The sequence below is a fragment of the Talpa occidentalis genome, unplaced genomic scaffold (assembly GCF_014898055.3).
Source record: "Talpa occidentalis isolate TD23 unplaced genomic scaffold, MPIMG_talOcc4v2.1 talOcc4.14, whole genome shotgun sequence".
Taxonomy (NCBI): Eukaryota; Metazoa; Chordata; class Mammalia; order Eulipotyphla; family Talpidae; genus Talpa; species Talpa occidentalis.
The window spans coordinates 27,756,158-27,769,146 of record NW_023601433.1 but is presented as its reverse complement, the minus strand read 5'-3'; the positions used below and the strand labels follow the sequence as shown (position 1 = coordinate 27,769,146).

General features: G+C 48.1%; 1 long non-coding RNA gene across 1 annotated transcript; it reads left to right on the top strand.

Moving 5' to 3' along the window:
• Positions 1-410: 410 nt before the first annotated feature.
• On the top strand, positions 411-7,264 carry LOC129145824 (uncharacterized). The gene is made up of 3 exons (XR_008551916.1): positions 411-460; positions 6,384-6,479; positions 7,240-7,264. It is a non-coding gene; the product is annotated as an uncharacterized LOC129145824 (long non-coding RNA).
• The last annotated feature ends 5,725 nt before the right edge of the window (positions 7,265-12,989 follow it).

The following is a 12,989-nucleotide window of genomic DNA, read 5'->3' as shown; positions in this document are numbered from 1 at the left end:
AACACATGTGGGGTGGACTTTGCAGACTTGAGGTGGAGCTGTGGGAACAGAGGTCACACTATGTGAGAGGCCCCATTCCATCCCCACACAGGGAACTCGGTCTGTAACTTCAGGCAATAGTACTTGCTTATGTTTAAAGAGTGTACGGGAGACATTACTGGAATGAAAGTGTAAGTAACAGTTCTTTGATGACACCAGAAGCGTGATATATGAAAGGAAGATGAATACACTGAACTCATCAAAACTCCTATATTTCTATTAATAAAACCTCCTCCACAGGAAAAAGAAACAAGTAACAGGCATGAGAAAAGATTAGCAAAGACATATCGGATGAACAGCTAGTGCAGAGAGGACACTAAGGAATGTGATCACTGCACAGTGAAGATACAACCACTAGGAAAGCAGAATAAGTGGAACCAACACTTGTGTGGAGGATGTAGGATGGCGGGAGCAGGAGCAGGTACTTGTCATGTGTTTTCGGGAAACGCCAATGTAACCTGAGGATATGGTGTCCCCATGTGCCCTCAGATTGGCTGATGTAGATAATAGGACCCCTAATACTGGCGGGGTTGAGGAGAATGGGGCCCTCACACCTGACTATGGGGTGAAATTAACCACAACTCTGGAAAGAGTTTGCAGGTGTCTGAAGAAACAAAACCTGCATTTCCCACACAGGCCCGTGGTGGTTCTCTCAGGCACTTACTTCAGATCCTGAGAAGTCATGTTCACAGAAGGTCCAATCACTAATAATCATGACACCTTTGTTCATAAGAGCATTTCCAAGTGCTGTCCAGAGAGAAAACAGATGCCAGGCCTGGTGTTGATTAACCAGATGTTGGAAATCTCTCTATTTTTTTAAATTTTTTATTTATTTATTATAATTATTATTTTTAAGTTTTTTTATTTATTCATACAAGAACCGGAGTACTGTCCAGATGCAGGAGGGTGAGAGGATTCAGCAGAGACAGAGCGGGGATCAGAACAGGCAGACTGGCGAAATACACTGTTGAGGGCAGCGGCTGGCGTGACGGGAGAGGTCTGCTGTGCCATGTGAAACCCTCACTGGCCAGCCGGGATCAAACCGGCGCTGGAGAGGTTGCGGACAATTTCACAGCACTGTGCTCAACCGCCTGTGCCACCAGGAGAGGCCCTCAATTTCAATATATACATATACATATATATATATTTTTTTTTTTTACATCATTGTTCATTCTCCTCTCCAGTGTAATCCCCATAACATTCCCACAACCAAGTTACCCATGAAACGTCACCATAGTCTCCTGTGCTCTTCCCTCCCCTGTTTTGATCCCTCTCCCTCACCCTCCCCAGCTGAATGTCTTTGATTTGTATTTTGCTACTAGGTTTGTCTTTTTTCCCCCTGATCCATTATTTGGTTTCCCTATTCCCTCCTATAAAGAAACCATCCGACATGTTTCTCTTTCCTTCTGACTTACCACGCTGAGCATGATCAAAAAGGAATGACCTCTTAAGGCAACAATAACTAATGGGCCTCCAGGGAGCTAGTGCTGAGTGACAATGCCAGTGCCAAGGCGACCCTCAATAGTCACATGGGCAGTCTGGCTTCCCCAGTTCCAGAAGGAACAGGGAGCTGGTCGTCGCTTTGAAAGGACAAAAGATCAGGGAGTTTGCACAAAGTTCATTAGGAGCAAAGCAGGACAACTTTGAAGCAGATGCAGCAAAGCAAAGCTCCTGTTCCTGGGAGGGGACTCAAATATGAGTTGTCATTGGTGGGATCCCCGAGGCTGCCTTTATTGCTGGGGTGGTAGTTCTGGATTTGTTCTTCCTTTGACGGGGCTTTGCTTTGAATTTTTTGTGTTTCTCAGCTGCTGTTCCCTGGCCTGGATCTGTCCTGCTCTCTAGATGTGGGTGCTGCACCCCCTTCAATGGACTCTGTCTCCCCATGTCCCTGAGTTGTGTCCTGACCTTCATTTCCTAACTCAATGGGACTCTTTTCTCTCTAACCTATCCCCTCTGAAAAGACACTGTGAGATGAATGAACCAGTCAGAAAGCAATGCCTGGGTTAGGACTGGAGGGCGCTGGCGAGAGGGGGAGGCGTGTTCTTAAAGGTCAGCACTCAGGCCCCTTGGGCTAAGGGAACTATTGGTATCTAGGCCCTAAGGGTGGATCTAAGAACCCACTCTTAATGCCCTCTGGGACCCTGGGGGGTGGGAGGGTTTGGTTGTTGTAGAAAATTACTGCTCCCCTGGGGCTCCTCACTAAGATGGGGAACAACTGTAGGGTTGAACAGGTGACTGAGGCTCCTGGCAGGAGTGTCAGCATCTAGCACATGCTCGTCATGTCAGAAAGGCAGCCTGGCCTCCAAGGTCTGTAATCACAGTCACCTCCTGGGGTGGGACCCCACATAGCCTTCAGGCCCCCAGCTGGGGTCTGTCCTGGCTGGCTGCGACTGCAGGGACTTCCTGGAGACTGGGCTGGGGTTGAGCTGGACCATGAGAGAGATCAGAAACCAGCAATGTCAGGGTTGGGGATTCCCAGACCCCCTCATCATCTTTCTCCTTCTGGCATCCTCCCGTGTACCCCAGGTGCACTTTGTCCCATCCTGGGCCTGTCGTAAGAATGTGCATGTGTGGCCTGTGTCATTGGCTGTTTGTCCACTATTGGGTGCATGGAAGTTTCCTTGTTAAACAACTGTCCCCTCTAGAAGAGTGATCACAGCTTTGTCTCTTTTTCCATGTGGTGTTGGGTTTGTTGTGACAGCTCACACACCACTGACAGTGACACTCTAGGATTTCACTACTGTTTCATATAAGATGTGAAGCTTTTGAAATCCAGACCTGGCTAAAAAACCCTGTTTAGGCTCCATGGTCTCTGAAGGCCACCAGGGTCATGGTCTTTGCACAGAGGGAGAGTTCAGGGGACTAAATGGTCAGGGATTCCCCAGGGCATGTGGATCCTTAACTCAGCCAGGGACAGCTCGTGACCAGACTGTGACCAGAGAAGGGAGAATCAACTTCACTCTGGAGAGGGTCTCTTAACTGTGGCCACAGATCTAAATCCAGGGCCCAGGGTGTCCCTAGAAGTGGGCCTGCCCCTCCTGATATCCTGAGCAATGAAGGTATAGCCCGAGCTCACAGTCAGCCAGAGGAGGGAGAGGTGATGTGGTGGGCAGTGGTGAAGATGCCCCTGATATGCCAGCAGACAGAGTCAGCTACTTGGGCACAGCCTCTGTGGCTTCATTTCCCTGGTGATGCCCCCTGGTCCCATCAGTGTCCTGGCAGCACACTTGACTCTCACCCTCAGAATATGGTCACTGCAGCCTGGAGGAAGGCCTGGCTGTGCTGAGTTCCTCTGAAGCTGTTCTGGTTCCCAGGCCCCAGGGCAGGTTGGTCTCTCACTGAGGCTTCTGGGCAGCCCAGCTTTGTCCTGGGGCTCTGCTGCCCCCTGCTGGTGGAGGAGAGCTCATCCCAGGAACCTCCTTGCCAGTCACCCCAGAGCCCCTGTCCAAGGAGAGAGTGTTGAACAGAGTCCAGTCCTTCCCTGTGCCAGCTGTGATGCCCTGACCTCCTGGCAGAGCGCAGCTAGATAGAATAGGCATCAAAGGGGTGCAGGGCACATCAGATTTTTGAAGCACATCCCGCAGGTTAAGTGCCCTAGCCTGGATGATTTGTTCATTTGAAAAATTGAAAGCTCTGGAACCTGAGTGAAGCTCTAGTAGTCCCTGCCTTCATGTCACCTCAGATTCTGGCGGAAGCCTCCACCCCACGGCAAGGGGAGGCTGATCATCACCAGGAGCTCCTGGTATTTCCTAACCTGAAACTCAAATGCACTCACCACGTCACTATTCATGAGTATTTACCAGTGTTTTTATCACCATGTGTTTCTCAGAGTTTGTGTTGAAGGGTTTCTACCTCAGCCTAGTCTGAACTGGCGCTAAGATTTTTTTTTTTTTTTTTAAGATTTATTTATTTATTTATTTATTTATACAAACACTGGGTACAGTCAGAAGCGCGGGAGGGTGAGAGAATTCACCAGAGCCAGAGGGAGAGGAGAGCAGGCAGAGTGATGAAATCCACTGCTGAGGGGAGTAGCAGGCAGCAGGAGAGGTCTGCATGCCATGTGGGACCCTCGCCTGGTGGCCGGGGATCAAACCGGCACTGCAGAGGCTGCAGGCAGCTTCACAATCCAGCGCTCGATTGCTGTACCATCAGGGAGGCCCAGATTTTTGTCTTTGTATTTACTGTTGGTACATTCTTGGCAGCTCATTCTTCGGTAGCTTTCAATTCAATTGATAGCCTCTGTTCTTAATTGTGATGTTTTGATTATTTACAATGAAAGTGGGCATCTATATCTATATATATATTTTAAAAGATTTATTTATTATTTATGCATACACGTACTGGGGAACAGGCCAGCGATGTGGGGGATGAAAGTATTCACCAGAGACAGAGTGGTGAACACAACAGGCAGATGGACAGAAGTACACTGCTGAGGGGAGCAGCGGGCGAGTCAGGAGAGGTCTGATGCGCCATGTGGGTAGCTCCCTCGTGGGAGATGGAACTGGTGCTGCAGTGGCTGTGGGTAGCTTCATAGGTTGCGTCTTAACCCCTTGTGCCACCAGGGAGGCCTGGGCATTAATGTATTTTAAATGTATATTGGTATTTTTTAAACATGCCACGGCTTTATTTTCAATATTTTATGGTATTTCATTTTCTCATCTGTTTTGTTTTTGCATTTTCCTTTGTCTGCTTCTTTTTGATTAAATTGTATGATTCCACTTTCCCCCCCCTTGTTTTTTCTTAGTAACTATAATCATCATATAATTATAATTCACAATTTAGTTTATGTGATATTACATCCTGTCACATAGATTGCACAGTCCATGTAAACATCATTTGTTTTCACTCATTTTGCTATAATTATCCAGCAATTTACTGTTATGTGCATTATAAACTTCAGCATACATGGTCAGTGCATATTGTTTTAGACAGTAACATGTCTTTTAAAGGGAATTTAGCAATAGCATCTTATCTATGCAGGTATATTTCTGATTCTTTTCATTCCTTCTTGAAGATTCAGATTCTCTCTGGTTTGATTTCTTCTGCCTGAAGAGGTTTTCTCTTATTGGTCAGCTGATGATTAACTCTGTGCTTTTGTTACATTAGGAAAAGTAAACTGGTGAAAATCAGGATCATTTCTTCTTTCATTGTCTTAGGGATCTTCACCACCATCCTCACATCTGCATTTTTCCTTATCTGCTTCGTTCTGTGCTGTCCCGCTTATATATTATTATAGTCTCTTTGCTCTTCGTACTTTTAACACCGTCTGTCTCCTGTATCAAACAATTGATATTGTTCTTTTGTGGCTTTAATTTTCCTCCCGGTATCTTATCCTTGTCAGTTGTTGAGCCTGGGGGATGTTTTGTTAGAATGTCAGGTACTGCCCTGTTTAATTGTAGCTTTTAGTTGGGGTATGTTTTTTATGTTCCCACACTCAGGAACAAATGGGAATAGTCATAATCATTTATTTAGAATCTTTGTCTACAGTATGGTGGGCAATTTCAAGACCAGTTTGGGATCATTGATATTTTCTGTGTAATTATGGTCCATATTTCCATAATTCTCTAGATGGTTTTGATTATTGCCAGGAATTGTGAATGATTCCTTGTGTGCCACTGGAGATCTGTGTTCATTTGTAAGCATTTTAAAATATCTTTATTCTGTATATTGCTGGAAACAGTTCAATATTTATGTGACAGAGAGAAAGTGCGTGCCTGTGAGTGACGTCGGCAGCTTCCTCTGTCAGGGCAGGCATCCCTGCAGCCCATCCTGTTCCTCCCTCACCCCTGGGCTCCCCAGTGCTCTTGGGAATCTGAGCACAGCCCCGAGGTCTCTCTCTGCACTTGCTCTTCTCTGTCCCCTCAGTCCTTCCACTTGGGACCTCAATGCCCACAACTGCCATGGTTAAGAAAGCAAATGACTGTGTCCTGTGGTCTCACTTCTCCTGATCTGCCCAGTGCTGATGCTGCCTGGGAGCTAGTGGAGGGGGAGTCAGGGGACCTCAGATCTGAACCCGGGACAGAGCTGCTCATGGCTGTGTCTCCATCCTCCTGGGGCTGCAGGAGAGTGTGACCAGAAGAGGAAGGGGTTTGTTTCTCGCTTCTCCATGGCCCCGTGTCACTGTGAGTTGATTGCTATCCTCATCCCACACCTGACAGTAGTAGGCAACCTGTCCACGTCTGGGCCCCGCTGATGGTCAGGGTGGCCATGCTCCCAGAGCTGGCGCTTGAGAATTGGCCCCAGGGATTCCTGAAGGCCTGGCATCTAAACTATCAATGAGCAGCACAGGTGCCTGCCCGGGCTTCTGCTGGTGCCAGCTAGCATAACTGTTTATTCCTTGGCAGGTGATCGTGACCATCTCTTCCAAGGCCACAGAGACTGCCTGTGGTTGACTCAGCCCAGCAGTGACCACTGAACCGCAAGAGGAGAGGAGAAGAGAGGTGAGTGTGAGGATGAGGGTCATTCCCAGAGGGCACAGCCCCTGCTGCATCTCTTGTGCTGAGCTGAAGGACAAGCCCAGACTGCTCCCTGGTTTGTGTGTGGGCTGATCCCTAGGGCCAGCACCTGGGCAGATAATAAGAAGGGAGAGCAGGGGCAGGCTATAGGCTGCGGTGGAGTTGTCCCGGGAACTGTCTCTGAGTCTGCAGTTAGGATATGCAATCAGGGCCTTTCTTATCCTCAGGTAGAATGCAAATCCACTTACTTCCTGTGGCCTGCTAGGGGCTCTCAAGGATAGAAAAGTACTCACCTTATAGAAGATGTGACATGAACCCCAGTCAGATTACCTGTACTAGAGACTCTAACTTGTCAGTGACTTGTGAATCAGTGTTTCCTGTGTACACAGCACACACACACACACACATACACACAACACACACACACACACTCACAGTTCATTTTGTGCCCTTGGCGTCCCTCTCTAGTGAGGACAACACACTCGGGCTGGGCTGGGTTTGAAGCCAGAGTGTGGGGACCATGGTCAACGGTGTGTAAGAGTCCGGATTCCATCACCACCCACAAATCTGGCGAGACCCCAAGATGGGGCTTTTGTTTGCTTCTATTTTTGAGAAAAATGCAGAGAGAATTCATTAGACTCTAGTGCTAGGCAAGAATTCTTCATGGTAAACTGTTATTTATAAAAGATAATTTGATAAATTGCATCTCATTAAAGGTAAAATCATTTCTTTTGCAATCGTTTAGAAGAGGATGATATCACCAAAAACAGAAGATGGATGGTGTCTGGAGAGCACATACACAAGAAGCCACTGTTGTCCAGGAAAGGTCCAATATTCCAGAAGATGACACAGAGCTGTCAAACAGCACAGGAGGAGGTTCATGTTGGCTGTTGTAGAAATGTAAATAAAACCACATTGAGACCCACCCTGTACCCCTTAAGAATGCTGATGTGTAGAGGGACCGCACAAGAGCTGGCCGGGAGGGCACCATCTGGTTCCCTCATGTGGGCTGGAGGAATGTGACATGATAACACTCTGGAATGTCTATCAGTTTCTTCTTTTTTTTTTAATATTTATTTATTTATTTTTACGTTGTTCATTTTTTATGTTTGATTTCTCCTATCAGGTGTAATCCTCATAAAATTCCACCCACACCAAATCCCCCATGAGCCATCACCACAGTCCCTTGTGCTCTTCCCTCCCTGGTTTGCACCCCTCTACCTCCCGCTCCTGTTCATCAGTTTCTTTATAAATGTGGCTGGTAACAACCAGGCAACCCAAAAATTAAACTCGGGTATTTAGTTCATAAAAAGGAAAATATGTTCATAGAAAAGACCCAGACAACAATGTCCACCACACTCTGTCCATAAGACACACCCGTTGTCCCTCCTGGGGTGGTGGTTAAACCAATGTTCCTACAACAGAGCCATGGGATATTATAAGAAATAGAAAGGAATGAATTCTTAAAGCAACAATAATTTTGATGACTATCAAGGAATCATCTAAGGAAATGCTGTTCCCAAATGCAGCGTATTATAGGATTCATTGTTTAATTCTATACAGCATCATAAGAAAGTGAAAAAGGAGAACAAATCAGAGGATGTCAGGATTGAGGCACAGGATTGAGGGGCGGGAGGGAGGAAGTTCTTATGAAAGGTAAATGGGGGATCCTCATGGCGATGCAGCTGTGTTAGGGCTTCATTGCTGGGGTGAAAGTTGAGCTTGTCATTTGATAAAGTCACAGAGAAATGAATACACACACACACACACACACACACACATACACACACATCAATTAATATGAACAAACCAGGACAATTTCAACTTAAAAATTGAGCAAATACTTAAACATTTTAAGAAACAAAATACACAAACACTTGAATAGAATTCAACATCCTAAGTCACCATGAAAATGAATACTAGAAAAATAACAAGATGTCAGTACGGACCTACTAGAAAGTTTTTCGAGAAAAAAAAATCTGAAAATCTCAGCAAGCATGAGGATGCAGAACAGCGGCAAGTCTTATCAGTTAATGAAAGTGCAAAAGCAGCTTCCACACTGGAAGCTGATTGAGCAGTTTCTTGGAGAGTTAATTATTTATCTGCCACGTGACTCAGCAATTCCCTTCCTTGTACCTACCCCAGTGAAATAAAAACAAGGTCCACCAAAAACCTGCAAGTAAATGCTATAAATGATTTATTCCAAATTGCCCAGGTTGAAACTAGACAGAGAACAAAGGCTAATTATGGGGAATGGTCAATAAACTGATGTTCATCCCTCTCTGGAAACTTCTCAGCACGGAGACAGAATGAACTATGGTTGCACACAGCAGCAGGAAAGAATTTCAGATGCTTTATGGTGAAGCAAAGGTGCAAAAACTAAAGCTTGCATAGGGATTCCCTTTTCTGACTTTTTTGCTAAGACCCAAGTCCGGGGACAGGCAGGGATCAGCCCTGGCAGCGCTGGGGCAGAGGCGTGACCGCCCAGGGCCGGGGGAAGGACAGAGAGGGCTTGTGCTGTTCTGCGTGGAGACTGTGGCCGCGCGACCCCTCCGTGCGCTGTGTCCAGACTCACAGACTGTTTAATAACGAGGAGGGTGTTTGTGTCTGGAAATGGTGGTTCAGTAAGGAAAACAGAGAGATGGTGCAGGTGTCCGGAGGACAGAAAACAGCCGGAGTCAGGGAGGCGGCAGCATCAGGTCCCTCCAGGGAGTTTCCTAACTGGTAAGTGAGGTGCTCACCATCCAAATGTGATTTCACTCAAAAACTTTGGGCACTTCCTAAATGATTGATTTTTTTTCTTTTAACACATGGAACAAATGTTTCCTCCCTCTGTCTTTTAATGCACCCCTGTTTCCTCAGGGAGGTCGCCAGACCTCACAGGACTGAGTCAGTGTCTCCCAAATGCCGTGTCTGTTGGACATCAACACTGGATGCACAGCCCTTCTTCTCTCACTGTCCAGCTTCCAGAGACTGAGATCCAGGAAATTCCCAGAAAAGCCCCTTTCCCCCTGCATGACCATCTTCATACAGGGTCTCTTAGGCTCCAGGAAACACACTCCCTTTGTTCTCAGCTTTGCTGACCCATGGGCCTTTCGGGGGGTAGACCGTTTGAACAAATGAGACCCCCTATTTTCCTGTGGCAGGCAGAGCCCCTCAGTCTCACACAGAGTAGTGAGCACAGTTGGGGTCTCTGCCCCCTAACACCTTTTCCTGCCCAGGGTCATGAGCATCCTGCCCCCGGGGCATCCCCCACTGAACTCAGAGTCAGTACCAGGCTGGTCCCAGAGCCCTGGGGCTGGCGTGCAGTCACCTTTGGTAAGATGCCTGTGCAGTGAGCCAGGAGGCCCAGGAGGAGAGGGGTCCAGGCCATGGTGGTGCCTGATGCTGTTCCCAGAGGCTGAGGCTGGGCAGACTCCCCCAGGCCTGTCTATCCCCTTGGTGGAGAGAGCTGCTGGCTATGCGAGTCAGCCAGGGTGAGGCTGCTGCTTGGGGAGCTTTGTGGTTTCACAGACTGTTCAGCCCCCAGAGACCAGGAGGGTGTTTTCCTTGTAGACTCCACCCGAAACTGAGGGATCCTCCTTCTCCTCCTGCTCCCACAGGAGTCTGGGCTCCAGTGTGGGGCTCTGTTCAGGGAAGTGTCTAGGATCTCAGCTTTCTGGTGATGACCCTAGAATTGGTCTAATGTCTTTTCTCCAGGTCCCTGTGGGGTGAATGGGACTCCCAGCAGGATTGAGGTTTAGAAGGAAGCATTTGGGGACACAGGAGACACAGGACCTAGATCACTGAGCACCCTGCTATTGCAGGATTGGGTCCGGTAGGGAATTGGGGCCCATGTGAGGAGGTCCGTGTCAGGACAGATACTGCCGTGGCGGGGCTTCTCCAGCTGTGGCTGATACTCAGCAGGTTTGCCAGGTGGCTTGGCAGCTGCCCGCAGGGCTTTCCTAGGGACTGACTAGGCCCCCTTCCATGGAGGTGGGGAAGGGACACCGTGGTGAGAGATGTGTTGACTGGGGGCAGGAGCAGCAGGAGGAGATGTGAACATCAGGGCTTAGTCCTGCAGGGGCCTCTGTCAGCACCAGCTGCCTTTGTCACCACAGTGACAGACACTGTCCCCTCCCCACTCAGGAAAGGGCTGTTCTGACCAAGGGCTTCGGTGACTGTCCCAGATGACTTCTCCTGTGGGTCCCTCTAGGGGGAGTTTTCCTTTATTTTCAGGCCTGACAAGGAAGTGAGGGGAGCCCCTGGTCCAAAACACCTTTCTCCAGTCATGCCGAGAGGTGAGGTAACAAGGCTTTGGGGTAAGGGGTGTTTCCATGGTCCTCGTGTTGGGGTGGGGACTCAGCCTCGCCCTTTGCCATCCATGCGGTGCCCAGGACACATGTCTCAGCATGAGGCTCTGTCTCAGCCCTGGACTGAGCATTGAGCTTTATAGTGACCCCAGCTGGCCTTTAATCACTGCAGTCACTGTCTCCAGGGGAGCCCTCTGGAGTCAGATATCTTGGGTTTCACCTGTTGCAGGTGTCTGCATACCCCTTCCTGCAAGAGATCATAGGTGGGCACAGATGAAACCTTTTTTTTCTGTGGGGGCTACACTATTATTTTCAACCTCGACAAGGAGTTGCCACTTAATGAATGAACAAGTGTATATGTTTGCACACGCAGTTCTGCTGAGGATTGGGTGAAGCTCAGTCACTTACACAGTGTTGAGATGTTGTCCGTGGAAATCAAGGGTGAAGCTTTGGGTGTTGCACCTTCCCAGCCAACAGACCCTGTGTCTGGCTCCTCCGAGTTGGGGCTAGAGGGATCGTGATGCTAAGACAGGCCAGGTGCCTCAGACAGGCCACTTCTGTTCCCACTCGGATGTGTCAACCAGGCCCCTGTACCTCTCATCCTCATGGCCCTCGTCCTCCCATGTCACATCTCTGGTCCCCATGGAGGTCTGTGGACCCACCTGCAGGCCAGTTCTCACACCTTTGATTCTGGTCTCTTTGCAACATGAGGTGACTTGGTACCAATGTGGGAGAAAGGACTTTCAATGTAAGATCCGTATTTTGTGAATTAGGCAAATATATCCTTTGTGGAGAATAACGAGTCATCTAAGCTTAATAGAATATGCCTTATGATCAGCCTCTTCTTCTAGATCTATGCGAGGTTTATGGAATGATCCACCTGCTGGAAGGGATATTTATTCCAATACTGATTATACAATTCACAGGGACATTATAATTTATAATGACTAACTGTAAAAAGATGTGGGATGGCTCAAGTTCATCTGAGATTGGAGATGTATTTAATACTTGCCTGTGAGAACAGAAGTAGTGTGGACATGTGTCATTACAATTCCTGCATTCCCTCATTCCTCAGGGATTTCAATAACCTGGTTCAGGTAGAAAGTGGAGCTGTCATTCCTCCCCAGCGAGGCCTCTGGGTCAGGGCACCTCCATGTGCCCTGGTGGTTATAACTAAAACTTCAGGGACAGTCACTTCCAGAACCTCAGGCATCCACCTGCCGTGTGCTGGGCACCGGCCACCTGGAGCATGAGGTGTGCTCGTCCACACAGAGACACTCTGAGGTTCTAAAAAGTCACCCAATTTGAGAGATTACATAAAATTCATGAAAATCATGTCAATAGAGCATATTGAATAGATCGTGAAATAGAAATATTTTTCAATAATTGAGGTAAGGAACAGTATGTTATGGACACCAATTCCACCTGTTTCTTCTCATCTTTAAAACAAAGCTGCTGGGATAATTTAATTACTTGTGTAGTTAACTTTAGTTTGATTGGACAGCGCTGACTGCAAAGTCAGATATAGTAGTAGCTTTAAGAACAGGTGGAGAACTGTCACCTCAGGAGGAGGGACGTCTTAGCATTGAAAGCAATGGGAAGCCCCAGGATGGATGAAGACCAGGACTCTGGGGTCAGAAGAATCTGTTGCTGGAAGGGCCCCCTCACCAGACACGTGGTATAACCAGCTGCAGCCTCTGCTCCCGTCTACTAAATGGGGAAACAGGGAGAAGGTAAGTGATTGTCTTTAAATGCCCAAGAAGTAACTGGAAGGCTAGAATTCCCACCTCAGGGCCCATTGTTCACCCTCCTGCCCTCCCCTCACTGGGCGTCATATTTTCCCCCTTCTCTCATCCCAGGCCTCCTGGCCCCTCCTGTCAGGAACCCAGCTTCTGTATTCAGGTGTCTGTCGACCCTGTGTCTATGCAGCGAACACTCAGATGCTCACGGTGCTGGAATCGGATTCCCTGTCAAATGTGAGGCTGTCTGTGCACAGAGGTGGGGACCCATGTTTGTTCCCTCTCTGGCAGAAAACACAGATGCTGTGTGGTGGGACGTGCAGGGACCTGGGATGCTTGGTCAGGCTCTGCGTGTCAGGCTCCTTTCTTGACATTTTAGGTCGAGGATTTGTTCTCCAATGAGGTCAAGGATTGGCTTTTGGAGAATTGTCAGGAAGGACAGGAGCATTTCTTTCTAAGGTATA